Source organism: Zalophus californianus, chromosome 3 (genome assembly GCF_009762305.2).
Source record: "Zalophus californianus isolate mZalCal1 chromosome 3, mZalCal1.pri.v2, whole genome shotgun sequence".
Taxonomy (NCBI): Eukaryota; Metazoa; Chordata; class Mammalia; order Carnivora; family Otariidae; genus Zalophus; species Zalophus californianus.
In genome coordinates, this window is record NC_045597.1 from 185492509 (window position 1) to 185516237 (window position 23729).

A 23729-nucleotide genomic window follows, 5' to 3' on the forward strand; every position below is an offset into this window, starting at 1 on the left:
TAGTAAGCATCCTGTTTGGCTCATGGTATTCCTGTAATCTTAGTGAAAGACCATAACTCAGTCCCAGAGCACTGCATTTGGTTGGAAGCTTCTTCATTCCTGAAATAGTTGTAAAATCCAAATAAAACTGAGCCTTCCTGCTCTCTTCACTCCTTAATGCCTGAGGGTGGTGACCATCTAAAAACAAAAAACAGGGTGCCTGGGTGGCTCAGTTGGTTAAGCAACTACCTTCGGCTCAGGTCATGATCCCGGAGTCCGGGGATCGAGTCCCGCATCGGGCTCCCTGCTCAGCGGGGAGTCTGCTTCTCCCTCTGACCCTCCCCCCTCTCATGCTCTCTCTATCTCATTCTCTCTCTCAAATAAATAAAATCTTTATAAATAAATAAATAAATAGATAGATAGATAAATAAATAAATAAAACCGCTAATCTGGTCCCAAACCCTGTGTGAAGCAATGTAGGTTGTTACTGCAGATCTTCGTGAAGAGGGGCATGGAGGAAGCAAAAGAGAATGGCATAAACAAAACTTAATACTTAAAACGCTTGATTATCTTGGGTTTTCCAGATAAAACAAAATCCCCCCAAACTGCGTATCAATCGCAAATAATTGATATGTCGATAACATCCCTCCCCCCCACTTCTCCAGCCCTCATGGTCGCTTTGCTGCCTCTTCTAGAGTAAGCTTGATTTCAAAGGGAGATCTGTAGAATTTATCACTAAGGAGAAAGCTGGAATGAGGACTGAATTTTATCAAATGCCATTTTAGCTTCTTGAAAAACAATAATCTATTTCTTTTTGTCTTTGACCTAGCAATATGTGAATGTTTAGAAGCCCTAGTCCTCACTCAACCTTGCATTCTTGGAAGGAACACCCACAGAGGCATTACGCAAAACTGTATTATGGACATATTCTATTTGTAGCTATACTTCTAGTGCTTTCCATCTAACTTGCCCCATCCCCACCAGACCCCTTTCTAAGAAAACCTGTCCCTTGCACAATGAGATCATAGTTTATATTCTAACAGGGTGCCCCAAAAGTGACTAAACCAGGAGTGGATGGACCCGTGACCTCAGCATCCAAGCAAGAGACCCGTCAAATGTGACATTTAGCTCGACCAAACTGCCAGATTTTGTGTAGGTATGTTTTTGTTAAGGGAACAGGAGAAATCCTTGTAATCTGCATAATCAATTCTTAAGTTTAAGAACACATTCTTAGAAACCAGAACAAGTGGAATAAAAGCAATGGTTTTTCTTCTTAAGTTAGAGTTAAATTTTCTGCCTTCTCTTTCCATCCTTTCTCGCACGTCTTTTTGGCAAATGGAAATTCGCTCGGCCTGCTAGCAATTCTTGATTCCCTATCTGCTTTTCCAGGATACCGTGAGGTGGTTTTTTTTCCTTTTGTGTGTGTTTGCAAGACTTTGTAGTTCAAAGCTGGGAGAAGCTGCATCACGACTGTTAGAAAGGCAGCCTTTTAAATAGGAAACTCTTCCTCTAGAGCCATCTTTTAAGGAAAATCTCGTCCTGCCCAAATGTGCAACAGAGTACACCTTTGATATTTGCAGGGACCTGTCTGGAGCCCTTTGTGCATCTGCAGATCTGTGACTGCCTTTGAAATGTAAACACTGTGTGGGCAAAATGGGCCTCAGCATCATAATAAATTACTATGTGTCATTATTTTTGGCAGTTGTCCTCTGAAATTTACTTGGTTTGCATCCAGCAGTTCCATATTGCAGATCAATTTCTTTGGCTATTTGGGGGATGCATTTTGCATATAATTCATCTGTTATGTTCCATGGAAAATATGTTGCTTGTGGAAATAAATTATCAAAAACACCAAATCTAAAGCTAAAGCTTTTATTAAATCTAAAGCTAAAACGGAAGCCACACATTTTGTTTTGCTTTGTTTTAAGCCAGAACGTTGAAAGAAACTTGAAGAAACTGTTGAAACAATTGTTTTTGACCAAGCAAAACATGGAATTGATTCTTAAACTTTGATTGGTTGATAAGGAAGATTAACATGTTTACATACCCATGACCATAAAATCTACTTAAGTTTTTATGTATTCTGTATCATATGGTCCATAAAGTTAGATTTCTTCCTGTCTATTTTCTAAGAACAATGAGCTTTCCTACAATATTAAGAGGTTTGTTTTAATATTAAGTTTCAAGACTTGATTTGTAAGAAGCCATGAATATTTACTAGGAAACTATGTTGTTAGCATCTTTGTTGTGGAAAACTGTGATCACTGAAAGTTGTGAACGTTATACCAACCTTAAGAAGTTTAACCCACTATGACAGCACTAATCTAGGTCCAATTGTCTTAACCAGCATAAAAGCCAAAATGGACTTACTTAAAATTAGTAGCTTAGCAGGGCAGGGTGACTGGGTGGCTCAGTTGGTTGAGTGTCTGACTCTTGGTTTTGGCTTAGGTCATGATCGCAGGGTCTAGAGATCGAGCCCCACATCAGGCTCCCGGCTCAGCACACAGTTGGCTCTGCCCCTCACCCCCCCACCCCCATGCTTGCGCGCTCTCTCTCTCTCTCTCTCTCTCTCTCTCTCTTTAAAATAAATAAATAAATCTTAAATGAAGGGGGGGAAATCGGAGGGGGAGACGAACCGTGAGAGACTATGGACGCCGAAAAACAAACTGAGGGTTCTAGAGGTGAGGGGGTGGGGGGGTGGGTTAGCCTGGTGATGGGTATTAAAGAGGGCACGTTCTGTGTGGAGCACTGGGTGTTATGCACAAACAATGAATCATGGAACACTGCATCAAAAACTAATGATGTAATGTATGGTGATTAACATAATAAAAATAAATAAATAAATCTTAAAAGTAAATTCCTTGCTATTTCCTTGCAAACCTATTTCCTTGCAAAATTATTGTATATTTACATGTAAAAGTATTTTTTTTAGGAAAATGAAAAGTGACCCTCAGAGATTAATCTTAAAACCCAATGCAGAATCTCAATTTTCCCCAACAGCTTGATGTCCAATATTCCATTTGTACATTAATGGAACTTTCTCGGTGGTAGGAAGCTCACTTTGAAAAGCTGCAGGTTTAAAACGTTTCAGTCACACCTGCATTCATGTGACAGCCATATGACAAATATTGACTGAGCACCTACTATGTGCCAGGCACTGTTCTAGGACCTGGAAACACAAGAATGAACAAGGCTGGCTCTTAGAAATGATAAGCTAGTGCTGGCTGATGATAAATAAAATGAACAGGCAAATAATGTAGTAAATGAGGTGACAAATGCCATGGGGAAAAATAAAGTTGGGAAGGGGAAGAGAGGGACCCTATAAGAAACAAGCCCATTAAACCTCCTATTGTGTTTACCGTTAGGATGCTGGTGAGAACATTCTATGCCACACGTTATTTTGTGCCTCTTTTATAAAGTCCTCCCCAAGAAAAGTCACTCATTTAAAAATGTGTCAGTAAAAGTTTTGTTAGTCATGAGAGCTGATGTTTTGTCCTCATGAACAACGCAGATCATGGGACTGCCCTTTTTTTTTCCCCCTTTTTGCTTTGGTTGCGGCATGCTCAGAGTCTACAGGAAGTTCACCCTTAACACCTTTAATTTATATCTTCTCTGACTGTGACTTATGTTTTCGTACTTTTTAATATTTCAGTACTTTGTGAAATATGGAGTCAAATGTGTGATAAGTATGTCCAAATTCCCCAGCATGGCACACAGGGCCCTTGACAATCTGGCCCACCTCACTTTTTCTGTTTCATTCTCTGCACCTGTCACTTCTCAGTAAAGCCTAATCATCACGAACAAATCATCCCACAGAGACGCGTTTTCTGAGGAGCTTTATTTCTCTCTTTCAGGGTCAGAATTCCTCCATTCTATCTTACTCTCTCCCTTAAACAAAGTATACAGAAAATACATTTATCCCTTATTGGTGTCCCTGTGACATCAGTACGAACATAAAAGCCCCAGCTGACTGGACACTGAATCTCATTGTTTATAGAGCTTGCTGACATTGAATTATCTCATTAATCTTCACCACATCTGTCAGGTGGCTGTTATCACATCCATTATAGGAATTGAGAACAGACTCAACAGGGAGGTCAGATACATTTTGGAAGGTGTCCCAGCCAGCAAGTATAAGGTCAAGGCTTAAATCTGTACCATCGATTCCAGACCTTTCCCACGCATAGCTGAATACTGTCCTATCGTCACTGCATTGGTCTATGCACCAGAGACGCACGCAGGGTGCCCTTCACCCCGACTCTAAAATAACCCCAACAACTGTGGTATTTTGCTTCTTGCTCCAGGTCGTGTGGTTTGTCTACCTCCTCTCTTAAGGTCTGGCTGCCTTCCTTATCGGCATCACTGACTGTTCTTTTGGTTCATTGATTCTAATTTCTTTTAGTCTTAAGAATAACACCAAATGTACTCAAATAAGGTTTCAAAATAGAGTAAAAATATCCTTCCTGAGAGCTGAAAGTATCTCTTGTCCATAAAGTGCCCAATCACTCATGAACAGACTTGAAAACTTTGATAGGACGATTTTTCACCAGGACTGGAGGTCCTTGATGTTTGGGACTTCAGTTCCTCATACATAATAGATGCTTGACTGTTCATTGAATTAAGCTGACTTCATAAGGGGCTGCTTGAAGGCAGCCTTCAAGGAGAGTCCTCTGAAGGTAAGGGGACCTCTTCCCCTACCTCCTTGTCTATCTCTGAGGATCTTGTGTTTTGCTAAGACAGCTTCATAGTGACTCACACATTCTTCACCCACAGATTCTTACTAAAGGGGATACTGGAACAGAATTTGGAGGGCAATTCCCACGCCAGAAGGTGAGTAACGGGCCCCTAAACCTCTCAAAATGGAAAGATCATCTGAGCCACTCCTGGCTAAAGGACTCTCTGGGCCAATTTCCATTTCCACCAGGGGCCAGCCTGCTTCCAAACAACGTCTGGGCTATTCATAGTTCAATGTATGAACATCTGCAAGGTCAAAACTCTAGCTAATGAATTGATAATTGTTGGAGACAGGTGACACAGACACGGTGGTGTGCCAAATTACTCTCACTTTGATATGTGCTTGAAATTTTCCACAATACGAAATTATGTGGTTTTTATTTTAAGCATCTGGCTGAGTCTCAAGAAAGGAAAGTGAAAACTTCGAAAAATGAGACTCACACTCCACATGTGGGTACAACTCCTCCCTGTGGGATCCGCTAGCGCCTTTACTGCAGCGATGTTGTAGAGAACCTTATGTGCGCGTCACTGAGCCACCCCCGGTGTGAAGTCCCACTCCAGAAACTTCTTTCATCTCCAAGTGCCAGGAAAAGCTCTGCTTGCCCAACAGAACTGACTGCTTGCTTTCTCGGGTGGGCAACAAGAATCATGTAACTGAGCATAGTTCCCTCTAAACAGCAGAGTCTTCTTGAAGCTCAGCCATTTCTGTGCCAGGGGAAGGCTGGGCTGCCTCTCAGCTTCTCCAGCACAACGGGGTCACGAGCAGGACACACCCAGCCCAGGCCTCGGGCGAGGAGAACAATTCCTGCTTATAGAGCCTATGGGTAAATATTCAGAAGACTTCTCTAAACGAGTTCTCTAGATACCAGCAGGGTCAAGATGTAGAGTCTTGTTTCCCAGCAATAGAAAGCTCTGTCACTTTTCTGCTCTTAGTTAATAGGGGAGATCCAAGTGCATGTTAATGAAGATGATTCCCTGAGTAGGGGCTTTCTGCAGACCCTTTTGCTGAGAGCTTACATCGTCTTAAGCAGACTTTCAAAAAAAAGAATGCAGTGAGTCCCCACTGTCTCATGTAACAATGAAGGATCACTCAGATTCCAGCCTGAGCTGTCCCATCACCCCAAAATGCACTGACCCTGAATCTGTAGAGATAGGAACCCACAGAAGCCCCACCCTGGCAAGGACCTCAGCCAACGATCTATTATTCCAGCTCCTAGGAACCCGGCTGGGTGGTCGCCTGGGTCTGAAATCACATAGCTGATGTTAGGAGTTAGTTGGACAGGTAGGTAGTTAGGGCCAGGGTCCTCAACAAGAAAATATGGAGTCAGGACAGTTAAGATAAAACAGCGCTAACATCTTGTTTTGCAGCTTAGACAGGACCACACTGACATTCTGCTTTGCAGCCTTTGCAGAAATGACTTCTGCAAAACGTCCTAAAATAAGACAATTTGGGGCACCTGCGTGGCTAAGTCATTAAGCGCCTGCCTTCAGCTCAGGTCATTGATCCCAGGGTCCTGGGATCAATCCCACATCGGGCTCCCTGCTCAGTGGGAAGCCTGCTTCTCCCTCTCCCACTCCCCCTGCTTGCGTTCCCTCTCTCGCTATGTCTCTCTCTGTCAAATAAATAAATAAAATCTTTAAAAAATAAATTAAAAATAAGACAATTAACCACAAAGCATTTGCCAATATCATGGGCAAGGGGCAATTAAGACCCAAGCCCCCAGATGTCAGCCAAAAAGGATCATCAGCACAGAGACATTAACCCAATAGGTAGACAGATATATGCCCAAAGCCCTGATTGGCATGACTCAGCACACCCTGATTGCTGAAGATAGCTCTGCTCATAAAACCCCCTAAACTTAGAAACTCCGGGGGCAACCCACTCAGGGCTCCCTCTCTCTCCAGGAGCTTTATACTCTTGCTACACTTCAGACTTTGCTTTGCTGCCCCCCACTCTTCATCTGGTATACTCTGTATTCTTCGAAGCAGCATGACCAAGAACCACAGGCACTAAGGGGACAAAAATCCTGTAACACTGACAGACACTAAAACCTAGATAAAAAGCAGTCATCAGAGCACACATTTTTTTTTTAGATGAGTTCTTTTTTTTATGTTATGTTAATCACCATACATTACATCATTAGTTTTTGATGTAGTGTTCCATGATTCATTGTTTGCGTATAACACCCAGTGCTCCATGGAGAACGTGCCCTCTTTAATACCCACCACCAGGCTAACCCATCCCCCCACCCCCCCTCCCCTCTAGAACCCTCAGTTTGTACATTTTCATTTGATTCAGCACAGGTGAGCCATAACGAATGGGCCAGAAGACCAATCCAGCATGGTCTTTTAGGCAGGTAGAAGTTAGCCTTTTACTAAAAACCCAGATTTGGTATTTCAAGAGACAGAAATGATTATTTGGATATAAATTTAAGAGACTATCTGAGAATTCTTGTTATGATGTGAAAATCCCTACACACGCCTCTTCCTGAGCCCAGGCCACACAGGGACCCCCGGAGCCCAACCAGAGAGACAAAGTTTTGCCCCCTGCTGGGAACACAGTAAATTACCTCAAAGGAAAACTCACTCTGAATTACATTTTTTAAATTCTTGTCTGTTGGCCGGGTCTTACTGTTCATTCACTACACATGTAATTTAAACAACATGCTCGCATTGCTTATGGCTTATAATCTTACTTCCCATTAACCTTAAACACACTATCTCTCTTCTGTTTGGATTCATTAATTGCAAATATAGCAGCTTATAAAAAAAAAAGTAAGCTTAGAGAACATGCAGATCATCTAAACATGAAATTCAAAACTTGACATTCATGAATTCCTAGAATTTATTTCTTTGGCTTAAATGTTAAATTCTGAAAAATACTAACAATAATAAATGAGCCTTGCTCTTTCCTTCCAAAGGACACTCAAGTTTACTTTATTACTCAAGGGGGAAGAAAGTAAATGTCTTTGAGGAAATTTTGTAAAAGGCTTTCTCTCTCAAAGTGGATATATGGATTGGCAGAATGGAGACATTCAAAAGCAGTTTCTAGCCATATCCTGGCAACTTCTGTGTTCTCAGCATGTTGAGCACAGCCATAATTAGCCATATGATTTCCATGTAATCAGCCTGAATCTTCAGTTCACCAGTATCTGTGTATTTATTTGATGAAAAGTGCTAATCCATTAGCAAAAGTAAAGTTTGACTTTAAAAAAAATGAATGTCACTGAAAATTCATCTTTTATTGAATTTCCCTATAAAAAAAACCTGCCTGATCCCACAAGTAAATGACATACCATTCTAATTTCTTATTTTAAAATTCCATTTAATCTTCTAGTTATTTCCTTTGCTACATGAAAAGAAAATGGTAAAGAAAAAGCTTTAATAAAATGGACACTTTGATGTATAAATTATTGATGAGAAGGACTCACTGAAGAATAAAGATCTTTCCTACCATCTTTCTCAAATTACCTCAGATGGAAAACCCACTTTGAGTTACATTTTTTTAAAGATTTTACTTATTTATTTGAGAGAGAGAGAGCACAAGTGGGGAGGAGAGGGAGAAGCTACCTCAGCAGGGAGCCCATGGGGCTCGATCCCAGGACCCGGGATCATGACTTGAGCCGAAGGCAGATGGCTCACCGACTGAGCCACCCAGGCATCCCTTAAGTTACATTTTTAAGTGTAAAGCAAAGATGATAAACCAGTGGTAACTCCTAAAGATGGGAAACCGATGGGGACAGGGCAGGATACCCAGCCATCATTTATTGAAGAAAGGCCCCACCATATGCCAAGCACCATTCTGAAGATCCACTTAATCCTCCCAACAGTCTTGCAAGATCAGAATGATTTTTCTATTTCACCAATGAGGAAACAGTTCAGAGACTTTAAGTAACTTGCTCAAGGTCACACAGCTAGTGTGGAGGCGGATTTAGTCTCTTTGCAAAGACATCTCTTACAATTTAAGATATTCAGAAATGCAAGGAATTGAGTTACAAAGCATGAAGGGTGCAGTTCAAACACCATCCTGAGAAGGGGGATGATAGAAGCATTTATGCACTGAGTGAGAATTTGAAGGGCGATGGCTTCCAAAGGCCTCTTGAAATCTTAGATCTGACGCACCTCGGTTTCAGTCCCATGGAAGCCACAAACCCCCCCCAGCCCTCCCCTCCTGCAAGTGACCACATGCCTCCCTGAGGTGCTAACAACCACCTCATGGGTTTCCTTCCCACTCTCACCGCATTCATGTGCTAGGGCTGCCATAACACAGGACCACAGACTGCGTGGCTCAAACAGTAGAAATCTACTATCTCACACTTCGAAAAACCGGGAAAATCAAAACTCAGGTGTCAGCAGGGTTGGTTTCTTTGGAGGCCTCTCTCCCTGGCTCAGATGGCTATACCTCCTCCCTGTGTCTCCACAAATATTTCCCTTTGTGAATGTCTGTGTCCTACTCTCTTCTTCTTGTAAGGACGCCAATCATATTGGATAAGGGCCCCACCCATATGACCCATATGACTTTGTCTCACCTTGATTGTCTCTTTTTTTTTTTTAAGAATTTAATTGTCTGTCTGTTTGTTTACTTAGAACGACAGCATGGGGGGGAGGGGCAGAGAGAGAGAGAGAGAGAATCTCAAGCAGACTCCACACAGAGCACAGAGCCCAATGCAGGGCTCGATCTCATAACCCTGAGATCACAACCTGAGCCGAAACCGAGTCGGTTGCTTAACCGGCTGAGCTACCCAGGTGCCCCTTGATTGTCTCTTTAAAGGCCCAATCTCCCAATACAGTCATATTTTCAGGTACTAGGGGTGAGAACTTCAACATGTGAGTTTTGCAGGGATACAATTCAGCCCAGGACAGACATGCACCCTCTCTGGCTTATTCCTCCAACTATTTTCAGAGCAATCTTCCTTAAATGCTGCTTTTAGTCCTTCACAAATATTTGATGCTTACGTACCAAAGTCATTATCCTACAGGATACACAATACTCATTGAACAATAGCCACCTGGAGAGTTTGGAAATGCACATACAGAGACATTTAAGGCAGAGTTCATGTGCTCCAGGAATTGACAAGCTAGTTAGAGAAACAGATCTGTGTCACTGTCATTATCACTATCATCTTCATCACATACCTTTACTGAGCACTCAGTAGAAGGGCTTTGCAAAATGCAGTTATCCTCATTGTTTATTGTTATCCCAGGGTTATACTTGAGGAAACTGAGGCACAGAGAGGAGGAGTCAACTGACCAAGGTCTGCTGCCTAATAAGTTGAAGAGTTGAAATCTGAGCCCAGGTAATCTGATTCTAGGATCTGCCCTCTATTCAAAGAAACTACATTACAAGTAAACCATGGTGCTCAGATAGATGGGGAGACCACACAGGAGCTGCCTGCACCTGGCCCATGTTAAAGGTACAAAACCCACTTCCTCAGAGAGAACGCCCGGCTCCCTGCCCTGTTTCAAACACTCTGGTGGCCCTGGGTCTCTCCTTAGGTCAGTCCTGGAGTGGCAGCTTTTGTCCTTTTAGGGATGAGCCATTGAGGACTCAAGACCCTTGTCACCATTTGATACCCAAAATCTGGAGATGGGGAGACAGTCCACCTACTGTGTGATGTCCACCTTAATGACAGGTGTCCTGCCAGACACACTCGGGTGTATGGTCCTCCTTTCTTCTCTCCTTCCCCTTCCCTGTTTCCCTGTTTCTCCTCATGCCCTTTGGACTCGTCATATAGGCGGTTGATTACATTCATGGGCCATAGCTAACCAAAGTGTGTGTGCCCCACTTCCAATCTTTAGCAGTCTGAGGGTCTCCCTCTGTACATGTACAACTAACCCGGCTTTATTTTCCCATCGGACCTATAATTTTTCTTTGCCTCTGTCTTCCCATCTTCTTCCTCCTCTATAGGTTGTTGTGTAGTTTATGTACTTCTGTAGAGAGGCTCAAATCCAATCCAAGAGAGAGATGGGGAACAAAGAAGCAAAACACAGAAGAGCTGATCTAAGGGATCAGTTCAGCCTTCCTTATGGAAGGTAAAAGCAATTTAACAGCCCTTTGCTCTCCTATTGAAATAAGAAGGTATCATAGGTGAAATAATAGGTATCATAACCTGAACTCCAAAAGTTTTGTCTTAATTATATAATCTCTGAGACCATAGAATTTGACTAAAAACATTTCCTCAGTATTCGGAGAGGAAAAAAAAACTATCTTTTCATTTTATTGTCAAAGATTTTATTCAGAGTCCCTGATCTAATGAATGCATTCCTTACTTTACTGAATTTACATCGACACACATTGAAGTAAAACCAGCAAAGGTGGGAAGGCCCTATCATTCATTCTAATTAAATCTTATCTCATTAAACATTTGCTGCTTTCATCATTTTAATACTGAACAAAAGGCAGGTTATATCTAATAAATGTGTTTCTCCAAGATAATTAGAAAAGAATCATTCTAATAATTTCCAGGAAAAGTTCATCAAAATATCTAACTTAGGGTGGCAAAAGAATTACTTAAGTTCACAGGCATGATGAATCTTGCTTGCTTTCAAACTATTTTTATTAATCTATAATATTCACATGAAATTATCTCTTCCATGGAATAGTTTAATCTTCCAAGTCTGAGTAAGAAAGAAAAGTCTGCATACAGGGTTTGAATATAGGAACACGAACACCGCTCATATCTTCCTTTCAAAATTTTTTGGTCAATGTGTCATATTTTAACCATTTTGATACTGGTAGTTTCTTTTCTAATGCACGTGTGACTCTTAGAATAAGATACTGGAGTTAGGTTCTTTCTTCGGGAAAAAAAAAAAAAAAAGTCGTACTTAATTCCCCAGAGCCTCAGTATCCCCCATCATGGGATGGGGTGATGAAATGTGCATGTCAGAGGACTGTGGACTCCGGAAGTCCTTGGGCTAAGCAGAGATCCATATAAGTGCTGGAAAAAAACATTAAGTTCTTGGGCGCCTGGGTGGCTCAGTCGGTTAAGCATCTACCTTCAGGTCAGGTCACGATCCCAGGGTCCTGGGATCGAGTCCTGCATCTGGCTCCCTGCTCAGTGGGGAGTCTGCTTCTCCCTCTACCCCTACCTCCTGCTTATGATCTCTCTCTCTCTCTAATAAATAATAAAATCTTAAAAAAAAAAAACATTAAGTTCTCTTCCTCTTTCATGTGCATAACCACCAGTACACCTTATCATGTGGCTGCCAAACACGACAGTCCTGTGTGGGAATCAATCTTCAATAACGTTTCCTAATTATAATTTTTAGATGCTCATGTTGGAAAGGGAAAAAAAAAAAAAAACAACCCTATCAGCTGGCCCAAATTCCCGTCTTCTCTGAGGGATGCATAAATGGGCTTTTGCTATGGAACAGGGCTCCAAGTCATTTAGGTCAACAGATGAGTGCTTCTAGAGCTTCTCAGGCTCCCCTAAAATAAAAGTAGTTGTTTTTGTGTATTTAGCATAACATCTGTCTCAGATGATTGGCTCAAATGACACCAGCCTCCCCTGTTTCTAAACTGGGGAAAAATGAAAACCAAACAACAGGGCTCAGATTTGCTAACAAATCTCACCTCCCCAAACCCAGCTCCTTGTTCTCATATCCAACACCTAGAATGATCTATGATTCTCTCTCCTACTAAAACCAGCCCCTTAGAAAACTAAGTTACTCCCGTTTTAATGACAGAGAAAACCTTAGTGTGATACCATTTTAGGGACATTTGCATTTAAATAGGAAATCAGGCCTTTATTACATAGGAATGAAGCTCAAATAACAGGTTTCCAGGCATCCCTCCAGGCTGGTATGTCAAGAAAATTGGGGATGAAAGGACCTCCCTAGACATCCTTGAATCTTACACCAGCAAAGCAACCCCCCACCCCCAGCCCACTGCCTTCCGTCCAACAGCATGGGCAACTACAGTGAACCAACGTCAAGTTACTTTTATTTTTTTAAAAGCATTTTTTAAAAAATCAAGAATTTTCGGTTCAGAAGACCTTCATAATAAAAATTTAAAAATAAATTTCTCTCTTCTCACTACCGCTGGCTGATAACCATGGTTTTTCTTATTTTTTAGAAGACCCTTTTGACAAGGTTCTCTTTGGGGAACAAGTACATATTCATGAGTATTTCTGGCTAAAAGTGATATTTGTCAACAATTTTATTTTTTTTAACTACAAAACTAAAAATACAGGTAGCTAAGCCGCACTTCAGAACGATGGGTAAGAAGTAAGGCAAACAGCCAATTGCCCATTTATCTGTGGCCAATGCACCAACTCTTGTCGTAGCACAGGTCTTAAAAATAAAACAAAACCAAAAAAAATGCTAGTGTATAGAGGACATGCTCGTGACTTGGATTCAGAAATTCTAGTATCCACTTTCTCCCAACAATTATCCTTTAAAATTGGAACTCTGAGAGGGAAATTAAACATGAGTGTGGCCCCAAATAATTTCCACTACGGTCAATTAAAGTCAGTCGTGCAGGCCAGAAGCGTTCCTGGGTAGTTCAAAAGAGGATGAGTGGAAGCAGAAACTTCCAAGGATAACAGGGTTGGAGCGCCAAGTACAACAAGGACCACAGGAAGGAGGGGGGTGATGGAGGTACAATGCCATTTTTATTGGTTGGGGACCATAGGTGCCATCTTTTATTTGTAAAGGACTTTACAAAACACTTCCACACAAATGATCTCATGTCAGATTCCACTGGGATGTTTGCCAGCACCTATCTGGAATCTGGGCTAAGCCCCAGTCTTGCACGTGCCTCGGCTCAGTGATGTGGCCACTGTCTGTGGCTTGGTGACATGAACACTGTCATCATTCCCATCGTTGGGATAAGGCCCATCTCCTTAATGGCCTCCCGGCTCCCTGTTAAAACCCCTGGCTTTCACGGGTGCTAGTTGCACATCACTGTGATTGTAAGGCTCTGGGGAATTAAGCGACTCTGTTTCAGTAAGTGCCAGAGTCGGACCTTGACCTCTGATCTGCCTCCATGTGCCCGGCTGCCACAGAGCCACGAAGTCTCATACTTCATCAGCCTGGTCTGGACCAACGTGTAAGTCCACACTGACCTTGTCTGGACCAAGGACAGGGACTGCTCTCCTCGAACACATGGGTATTTGCTGTCACCTTGAATTTGCTCTCCAGCTAGATGACAAAAACGATGCCTTCAGATGCTCCCTACTGATCAAAATGCAGCTGAATGTGAGTGCCTTTAGAAGTACTATAACATTTTGAAATTTCAGCCCTTACTGAAATCATGTAAGTTAATTCCCGAGAGTCTCTATATCCACATCCAAAAATTTGGGTGAAGAAAATGTCCACGTCGCAGGGCCGTGGTCAGTGGAAGATCCTTTCTACCTGGATTCAGCAATGCAACTGATGTCTCCATTCTGTGTATTTCAACCAAGCTGCCTTTAATGGAGTATATTTGATTAAACTGAAAAATGAATTGTTCTTTCGGTAGAAAATGGAAGTGTAATATTATACTAATCTAAACATGGAAGCCCATTCTTCTTCCATTTGTATTTATATTAGCAACCTGAAAGAGCCCTGTAAGCAAAAGTCATTTAATCTGGCAGCTATTTCTGATTTTACGTATCACAACATAGTAACTTTTTTTTAATCCCCCCAAATTTTCCATGTGTAAAGAAACCCCCAAAGTAGAGCAGCAAGCTTTGGTTGAAAATCAATGAAAATAATTCAAGCTTGGAGAGAAGTGATTGGATTCCAGGACGAGTTCCCACAGTCTGTGACCTTGGCCGGTCGGGCAGCTTTGCCCTTAACCTAATCCAAGTTCAAGCCAACCATGACCTTTGCCACTCATCTCGCTGAAGGCGCTCTTTCTGTTCCAGACACCTACAAACTTCCTCAGCACATGGCTGCATCATCACTTCAATGGGGTATTTTCATGACATATAAGTCGTTCTTTCCATATTTCAGTTTCTACTGAACTTTAATGCCCCCTGTGTTAATTTGCTTGATTTATACGACTTCATTCGACTCTCTGTCACTGACACCACTGGATGGTGATTACCTATGCTACTTTGCTCACCAGCTCTTAAATATATACCAGATTAAACCAAGACCAGATAATGACAAAGAAAAAGGACATAGGTAAAATGTGATAAAGAAAGCATGTAAAGAAATGAAAAAAAAAAAAAAAAAGCTAGTAGGAAAGAAAAACCAAAATCATTCTAGTAAAGTTAGGAAAGCAGTTACTGAATTACAATGAAGAGAGAAAAAGCAAAAATTTTTCAGTTTTTCTACAGATATAGAGCTAAACACACATGCATCATTATTTATGGAATGTACAAATGGTACTCTAAGCTGCTCAGCATTTCCTGTGTTCACGTGCTTCATTTTCCCACCGTTTCCAGCCAAAATCTTGTGACTGCAAAAATAAGATGTATAAATGATGGTTCTGGTGTCCTACATAATTAATGACCTTTCTATTCTGGAAAACTCTGGAACATTCTACATTTGCTGGGGCCTCTGCACACTCCCAGAAGCCTGTCACACCAGCATCCTCCGTGCCCTTCCCTCCCACACTTAAGCCCTAAATGAGATCTCCCTGCATATATCATAGAGCCACCTCTATCTAAGGTTAAGACACAGCTTGGATTTTCTGCCCAGAATCATGTGGAAACCATGTAGAGTCGTATAGAGGAGGGTCCTTGCCTTCACGACGATGGCCCCTGGAGGCCTGCAGTAACGTCCCTCCGTATGTCCATTACTGAGCACCTGCTGGATTCCAGGGAGAGCTTGCTCCTTCCCTTCTTCCCTTCTTTCTCCTCCGTTCCTTATTGACTCAGAAATATCCTATTTAGCTTCAGAATTACTAAACTAGAAATTATCCACTGGTGTGAATGTGGGAAAGACTAATGTTGGCGGCTCCGTTAAACGCTGATCTTAGCCTCCAGTGCCCATTACAGGAAAGGAAGTTGAGTACAGAGTGAGTTCACTGTTGCTGCTGAGTAACAGACAGGCAGGTTTGGCCCAGTTTTCTTGGGGTTATTCTTAGAGGACAAAGAAAAGGCAGTCTGCAAGAAGAAACCCACATGATGGCTCATGATGGTCTGACAGGTGTTGGGGTGATGCCTGACCTGCCCCTTTGTCCTGGAGGTGGTAGCTTCCTGGCCAGCTGGCAGTCAAGGCAGTATCACGGGACCATCTCCTCTAAACCCATTTACCTTACATTCCCTGGAAATAAACAAGGCTGGCAAAGGATACCCCAGGATTGAGCAGGTAACCCAGACCTGATTCTGCCCTGAACAGAATTCCCATATGACCCGGAGACTCCATTCCTTACGTATACACTCAGAAGAACTGAAAACAGAGACTTAAATACTCGTGCACGCATGTTCTTAGCTGCACTATCACAATAGCCAAAAACTGAAAACAAACTGAATGTCCATCAACAGTAAACAGATAAACAAATTATGGCATGGTCATACAATGGACTGTTACTCAACCATGAAAGGAAGGGAAGTACGGACACTGGGAATAACATGGATGAACTGGAAGATGCTATGTGGAGAGAAGGAAGCCCGTCCTCAAAGGTCACAGACTGTAGGGTCCCGTTTATATGAAATAGTGAGAATAGGTAAGTCCCTAGAGATAGAGGCAGACTGGTTGTCACCAGGGGCTGGGGGCAGGAATGGGGAGTGACTGCCGCACCGGGACACATTTCCTTTTGGCGTGATGAAATGCCCTGAAACTAGATAAAGGTGTTATCAACCAAGAAAAGAGGCAGAGCTAAAACAAAAGCATTTATTTGGGGTCTCAGAATTGCAATTTGGAGAGTACAGATTTCTGGTAGCAATCCAAATTGTACATCCCGGTCCCCCGCGCAGGGAACAAAAGTCAAGGGGTTTTAAAGACAAAAGGGAATGCCCGTCTATGTAGTTTAGAAAGAATTTTGATGGATGTTGGCAGAAAACTCATCTAAACGGAGTATAAGTGGTCTCTAAGGCGATCACTAAGCAAAATCTCTTACTGTAGCAGGGTTCAGGCGTGCTGGCTGAGTCCCTGGAATATGTGCGGTATGGCCCAGATCAAAAGCTCCTGCTTCCATCACTGAGGACGGTGAGGATGGGCACAAGGCCCACCTCCTTAAGGGCCTCCTGGCTCCATTTTAAACCCCGGGACATACACGACCATCTCATTCCACCTTTCGCCGGTGCTAATTACACCGTTGTAAGGGGACTAGATGCCCCCTGAATTGTTGACCTTACAATGGTTACTTCTGTATCTTATGAATCTCATCTCAATTTAAAAAAAAATTGTTTTAAAAATTCTATCACCCCCTGTCTGACGTCACTTGCCTCAGAGAAGGACGCTTTCCTCTCCTTCTCTGAAGCCCTCCTGTATATCTCTCCTGGTTCTATCCCCTCCAGGATCTTCATCCATTAATTACGCCCCACAGGCCGCCCTGCCTCATCTTCTAGCTTCCTGGCTCTGGCCTACGTCGACACGTCAATGCGATTCATCCTTACTCTAGAAGCAAACCCTCTTCCTTTGATTCAATTTCCCACTTGGAGCACCATCCACTCTCTCCCTCCCATTCGGTGCCAAGTTTACCAAAAAGGCAAGGCACACTGCTTACCCAAGCTCTTCCCTGCCGCCTATAATCCGGCTTCCTCCCCATACCAACGCTGTCCTCCCTACAGCAAGATCCTGGAGTGAGTTATTGCCTCTTCTCCCAGGAAAGCAGGCTGATGTTCTGAAAAGCAATCTGCTCCGTTTTCTTGTTATTGTTTACTACCTAAAGAGCTTGCAACAATGTCTAATAGAAAGGTCCTTTTAACCACTTTAGATTTCTGTGATTGTCATTGGCCTGCTTTCATTAATCTTTTTAACGGGATTTTAGGATGTGCTCCGTTTGTTTTTGATTTGGCTCTTTGCGGAGGCTGACAGGGAAGAAAGAATTAGACAAAGAGGCAAGGGAAGGGACTCTGCCTTGGGGACCCCCGTGTGCACGGGGCTGCTGATCTCAAGGTGGGCATGGTAGTGGGTGGAACTGGTCTGAGACCCTGGCGGTGAGGGTCAAGAGGCAGACAAAAACGGGGACTTGTCAAATTGGCCTTCAGCAAAATGACCTAGAGCTGTTACAAAGAAGCCATTCAGAGAATCACCCCAGAGGAGAGACAAAAGTTGCAAAGTGGTTTTCAAGGTCACAGACAGAAAAGCTGACCTTTCAAAACCAACCTGGAGGTGGTCAGAAAAATAGGTTAAAGGTACAGAAAGTAAGGAGAGTCGGAAGAGAAAGGGTCAAGGCCAAGCCTGGACCACGGCAGGGCTTCCTGGACCTCGGGGGGTAGGGGCCTGAGACCATTTCAGGGGGTCCACGAGGCCAAAACTATCTTATAATAATATTAAAATGTGATGTGTCTTTTTCACTCTGTTGAAATTGGTACTAAAGATGCAAAGCAAAGGTGAGAAAAACTGCTCCTGCCTTCACACAAATCAAAGCAGAGACTTTGTGGCAGCAATCAATGCCTCTTCACTGTCATCAGGCATTTGCTAGGGCAAAAAATGCTAGTTTCACTTAGAATGTCCTTGATGAAGACATAAAAATTTAAAATTTTATGAGATTTTAACCCTTGAGTGTACATCATTTTGACATTCTCTGTAACAAAATGGGAGGTATGCATAAAGCACTCCCACTGCACCCCCCCCCCAAAGTCAGGGGCTGACCTCAAGGAAACACACAGCACAGTTGTTTGAGTCGTGCACTAGCTCACTTTTCACGGAACACCTTTTTTCCTCAAAACAATGACTGACAAACTAGAGTTATTCAGACTTGGCTATTCAGCAAATATTTTCTCTCAAATGAATGAAGTGACCCTGTCATATCAAGTAAAACAACCATTAGTTTTTATCAGGGATAAAATTTGAACTTTTCAGGAAAAATTAGAATTTTGGGAAATTTTTATCTTCCATTATAAACTTGACCAATTAATTCCCAATACTTCAAGACTTTCCTGGTGAGACTGGGTGGTAAAATTAACCACCCATGTGATTTTTGTTGTTGTTGTTGTTAACGTATAATGAAATGTGTCAACCTTGGAGAGCTCTGTATAACTCCAGTATTTTCCAAATGACCAATGTGTGAAGTTATAAAAACCCATTTAGGGGTAGAAGATCCAAAATGTAAGACATATCAATGAATGGCTAACAGTACAAGAGTTCATTGATATGGTTTCAAATTCCTGCATTCAATTAACCTTTAAGAATTTGCCACTTATCAAATTTTAAAATATTACAAGAAAAATATCCAAAATTATCTGAAACAGCTATTAAAACACTCCTCCATTTTCCAACCAACTATCTGTTGAGGCTAAATTTTCTTCGTACACTTCAACCAAAACAACACATTGTAACAGACTGCATGTAAAAACAAATGTAAAAATCCAGCCGTCTTCCTTTAAGCCAGATATTACAGAGATTTGTTAAAATGAAAACAGTGCTTCTTTTCCCACTAAATTCTTTCTGCTTTGAAAAATGTAATTACTTTTTGGGGTGCATGGGTGGCTCAGCTGGTTAAGCATCTGCCTTCAGCTCAGGTCATGATCTCAGGGTCCTGGGATCGAGTCCCGCATCAGGTTCCCTGCTCAGTGGGGAGTCTGTTTCTCCTTTTCTTTCTGCCCCTCCCCCCACTTGTGCGCGCTCTCTCTCTCTCACAAATAATAAAATCTTTTTTTTTAAAAAAGAAAAATATAGTTACTTTTTATTTAAAAACATCTTTTATTTAAAAGGTGTTAATTTATGTTACCATGCAATGATGAATTTACTAATTAAATATTTTTAAATTCCTCAGTTTTAATTCAATGTGATAAATACCAATAGATACAACCCAGTAAACCAAAGCTCTTTGGGGTCCTCAGTATTTCCTAAGACTATAAAGGAACCATGAGACCAAAAAGTCAAAAACCACTGGGCAAGGTGAAGCCACACTGTTTTGTAACTAAAACCACAAACACCCCATCCAGGGGACAAATCCTCCAGTGAGTCTGTAACTCGGCAGGCAGAAAATGGGGCCAAGCTCTGAAGAGAAAGCACCAGGAGGGCCAGCAGGGAGTTATTTTTGGACAGAAGGACTAGAAATCTCCACTAATACCATAAAGAAACCCCCCCCCCAACTCTTGCCTGCCATGAAGACATTGGTCACACACCCAGAGCCCACTGGTGTGTCCCTTCAGTTTGGGGAAGTTGTACTATCCTACCCCCTAACACAGGACTTTCATTCTGAATCCACCTAACACTCCACAACTCAGAAGGATAAGCTGCAAAGCCCGAAGCGATTCTTAAAACCTAAGAGGATGTCACAGAAGGAACAGGGCAAATTTCATCATCAAACTAAAGCTTTAATCTCCTCAGACTTCAGGGCAGAAGATGAGTCCATTTATACCAACGCTGTCTTCGGAGCAGCTGCTCAGAACAGAAAACCATGGTGGGAAAACAATCAAAGGGGTTTATTTCCCACTCAAAATCTGAAAGAAGTAGCAACCTGCCTCAAATGGGCACTGGCTAAATATTTAATTAGAGGCTGAGGAGGGCGAGGTAGTTGGGGTGTCTGGGAAGATGTGGGCATCAGGCAAGGCGCACATTTAGTGATTTCCAATGCCAGTTTCTGACTTGCAATACCAGGAAAGCGGGGACCCTGGCGCTGCCCTTCATCCTTGTTTTGTCAGAGTGAAGCCCTGTGCCTGACACACAGAGGTGCTCCTGACAGATGAGGGAAAAGAAACGTGAAAAAATAAATGAATATCCAAGATGAAGAGTGGAAGAAACTCCTTTTGTTGTGAGCAAGCGCAGCAAACAGTTTCAGACCCCTAAAGAAGAGTGACAATGTGCCACCCCACAGGATGCCCTCCCCAGGAACAGCCGGTTAGCAGCCTCGTTCCTGGAGGCTCACCCTCAGCTCGCTGACTTATGGGGTGTAAAGTAGGGCACAAGGATGAGTGGTTTTAGGGAGAGGAAAGCACGCTCACCAAGTTCCAGAGTGAGGATTTTCTTCTCGCGGGCATAAAAATCTAGCCAGAGCCTTCTTTTTGTGTTCTACAAATTATCAACTAAAATCTAAGAATGCTAGTTATCTGTCTCCAATACGGAGTTAGGAAATTAGTATCTCTGCTCTTGGTAAAGACCAAGAGTCGTAACCCACAGAGTGCAAAACGCGGGGGCTGAGAAAAACACCTGTTCCGGGAGCTTATTTATCATACAATCGTACAATCAGAAGTTTATAATTCCTGTGGATCTAATTACTGCATGATGACTATAGTTAATACAGTATCATATATTAAAAGTAGATCTTAAAAGTTCTCATCAGGAGAAAAAAAATTTCTAACTAAGTGAGGTGATGGATGGTAACTAAACTTACCAGGGTGATTATTTCACAACATACACCTGTATCAAATCATTACATTGTACTCCTAAAACTAATGCAATGTTATATGTCAAGTGTATCTCAATAAAACTGGGGTGGGGGGGAGTAATCTAAAACAAAGAACAGTGCCCAGGCTATGTGTAAAGGGTTGCAGGCCACACCTATAGGGGTTTTCTCTTTCCTTGCTTTCCTGGGTTCACCTGTATTCTGATTTTCTCAAAGTTGGATCTAGAAGAAGAGAGTCCCTGAGAGCTTAGTCCCCTGTATGTGTATGCCTTCGGCTTAGGTCATGATCCCAGGGTCCTGGGATCAAGTCCTTCATCAGGCTCCCTGCTCAGTGGGGAGTCTGCTTCTCCCTCTCCCTCTGCTCTTCCCCTCCTGCTCGTACATGCTCTCTCTCTCTCTCTCAAATAAATAAAATCTTTAAAAAAAAAATCACCTCCATTCTCAATTCTTTGACCCTAGACATATCACCAGTGATATAATCCTCACCCTAATATATTTGGGATGCCAACAACAAGGCCTCTACAACTGTCTGCTACCAGGAGGACATACATTTCAACCTTCTAGAAAATGCTAACACCAAAGAGAACCACGACGAAACATCTATCCTTTGGGACATAAATTTACAATTATTTCTTTAAATCATTTAAAGTAGACTCAAATACACTGTCCCATTTTTGTGTAAGCAATATAGGATCATCCTCTGTTTCATATCATGAAAGGCAGTACTAGCTTTTTAATTACATTAGTACCAAGAATTATAATTCAGACATGAGTCAATGAAATTCTCGACAGGCTTATCCTTGACCACTGAAAACGTAACAACTGGGATGCACTCACTTTTATGATCTCTGTGCTTAATGTGTTTCTAATAATTATTATCCTATTTTTATTATCCATAAAAGTACTTTCTCTCTCAGAGGTCCACAGTGCAGTTTCTGCAAGGAAAATCTGCAGGACAGACCATCCATCCCTTGTTAGCAAATAAAGGTATCTCAGGCACCTTCATTGTGACATTAAGTCCAAAGCATCTATCCTCCAGCTCAAAAATGTTTAATGAGCATTGTCAAGAAGCCCTTTATTCAGTCAAGAAAAAGCCCCGCCTCCTTAGAACAATTTCTTAGAATAAAGTTGTCTCTTTTCTCTGTAACGCTACTAACCACTTCTTCACCAAGTAGTTTCCATCCACTGCTCCTCTCTACCCTCTCCTGCTGTGTTTTGTTCCCTACTTACAGGAGAGGCGCCTCCACAGTGCAGGCAGCCCGTGGGGACCTAACCCTGCCACACACTGAACAGAACTAGCAGAAAGCAGCTCTACGTCTTGCATGCCAACTGCTATTTTGATGCTGAGGAGGATACAGTGAACGCCTCTGATTCTTTGATGGGCTTCCTGGTCTACCCGATCCCCTGCCCCATTTCTTTCTCAGAACCCTACCAGGTCCCAGGCTTTTTGCAAAGCCTCACTAGGGCCTTTGCACTTACACTGATGATGGTGGGAAAATGAGCTCTTGGAGAAGTGATGAATGAAGGAATATGACATCTACTCCTGCCCTCTGGCACGGTGCTACTTCCTAACCTAAAGAGGGGTTCGCTCACAGTTTCCAACCAACAGGAGGATGGCATCAAAGAGCCCATTGGTTCAAATTATTCTGACCTATTTCTTTTTGAAATGAGAGGAACAGGATTGGCAAAATTGCTCAAAATATCCCTAAGGGGTTACTATAACATTCTGGGTCACACCGTCTGTGGGACGTCTTTAGATCAGAGACTGTTTTCCAACTTACTAGTTTATGAAACCAAATTCACCATGTCCTTCCCGTGCTCCCGTAACCAAACATATAATTCAAATTATAACATCTAACTTGAAACTCAGAGATTTGATTTTCCATCATACTCTTGTTCTTTTATTTATTTTGTTCATTTGGTTCATAGGCAGTTTTTGAGCATGTCTTGTGCAGAAAGCCCCCTGCTAAGTTGTTACAATGGATACAGAAGGAACCAAACAGGCTCTAACAGCAAGGAACTCACCATCTGAGACTCCACGGGGAAGCTCCCTGTGATCCCATCTCTGAGTCAGGTATTTCTCTGAGCCTCCAAAAGGCACCTGCAGATCCCTCCCATGGCACACATGGCCCTGTGCTCTGATCCACGATTCATCCAGCACCCCACCCCACAACCATCCAACTCCTCCTCAGAGGCCAAGTCTTAGCTGACTGAATGTGTACTCACCAGCACCTGGCGCAGGACCAGGCACAGGACAGGTAATAACTGGGCAGGGAAGTGCATGCAAATAATAACCCACATAAAGAAATATAAGTATAAATCAAAAGTCATGTGTCTCATTAGAAAACTAAAATGTTGGGGTGCGTGGGTGGCTCAGTCGTTGGGTGTCTGCCTTCGGCTCAGGTCATGACCCCAGGGTCCTGGGATTGAGTCCCACATCAGGCTTCCTGCTCCACGGGGGGCCCGCTTCTCCCTCTCCCACTCCCCCTGATTGTGTTCCCTCTCTCACTGTGTCTCTCTCTGTCAAATAAATAAATCAAATCTTTAAAAAAAAAGGGGGGGGGAAGAAAACTAAAATGTTGCCAGGCTTGAGAGAGGGAGCTTGCCGCAGGGGGTAGGGACAGCT

At 42.6% G+C, this 23729-nt stretch overlaps 1 protein-coding gene across 2 annotated transcripts in view; it reads right to left on the bottom strand.

The window, feature by feature from the left end:
- DNER (delta/notch like EGF repeat containing) overlaps positions 1 to 23729 on the bottom strand; it is a 296900-nt gene that overhangs the window by 106823 nt on the left and 166348 nt on the right. The gene's annotated exons all lie outside the window — the stretch shown is intronic.